This window comes from Etheostoma spectabile, chromosome 19 (assembly GCF_008692095.1).
Source record: "Etheostoma spectabile isolate EspeVRDwgs_2016 chromosome 19, UIUC_Espe_1.0, whole genome shotgun sequence".
Taxonomy (NCBI): domain Eukaryota; kingdom Metazoa; phylum Chordata; class Actinopteri; order Perciformes; family Percidae; genus Etheostoma; species Etheostoma spectabile.
This window is the reverse complement of record NC_045751.1, coordinates 12,037,928-12,038,643: the sequence shown is the minus strand read 5'-3', so window position 1 is coordinate 12,038,643 and position 716 is coordinate 12,037,928. Positions and strand designations below refer to the sequence as shown.

General features: G+C 32.4%; 1 pseudogene; it reads left to right on the top strand.

The window, feature by feature from the left end:
• Nucleotides 1-211: 211 nt before the first annotated feature.
• Nucleotides 212-716, top strand: part of LOC116707347 (myosin heavy chain, fast skeletal muscle-like) — a 45,819-nt pseudogene continuing 45,314 nt past the window's right edge.

Sequence of the window (716 nt, the reverse complement as noted above, 5' to 3'; positions counted from 1 at the left end):
ACAGTTCCTAGTATATTTCTTTAAATAAAAACGTATATGTATATGTCTATGTTGTAAAAGAACTCAAAAGCTGCTTAGGGTAGCGATTCTCCCAAATATAGAACCAGCAAAAAATGCGTTTGAGTCAGCTGTCAACCTTACCATAATTGGCAAATAAGTCTGCTTCCACCTTTGCTTGTTAAGCACACCAGACTGAATATAAGGGGTCCATGTGGAGGCCTTAGCGTGTTGGAGGCGACTGAAGTTCAAGCTTGTGGTGAGGTGGTCTACTACTCTGCATCGTACCATTTAGATGTATTTCTCATTTTGGAAAATATATGACATTATATAGTTTACTAAATATTTTTTGTTAATTTGACTCTGGTTAATCTTTGCTTTTAAAGTACAACACTAACTTAAAATAAAAAGAATTAAAGCAAGAAGAACAGTAAATATAAAAAATACTGTTAATACAATACAATTAAGAAATTAAAAAAAAATACAACATTTGAAGAGAAGGAATCCATAGTGCAATATCAGTATAGTTGAGATTTAAGATTTGAATATAAATAGAGTGCAAGGCAGATCAGTGCTAGAATAAATGTATGTATTCAATGCACTCTACATCTTTGATACAAGATTTTTACACATCTCTATAATGAGAGATAGGAGAAAATATGTCAACAAAGTTCCCAATTTGAGGTTGTTTCCTACACCGACTAACCCATGATGTTTTC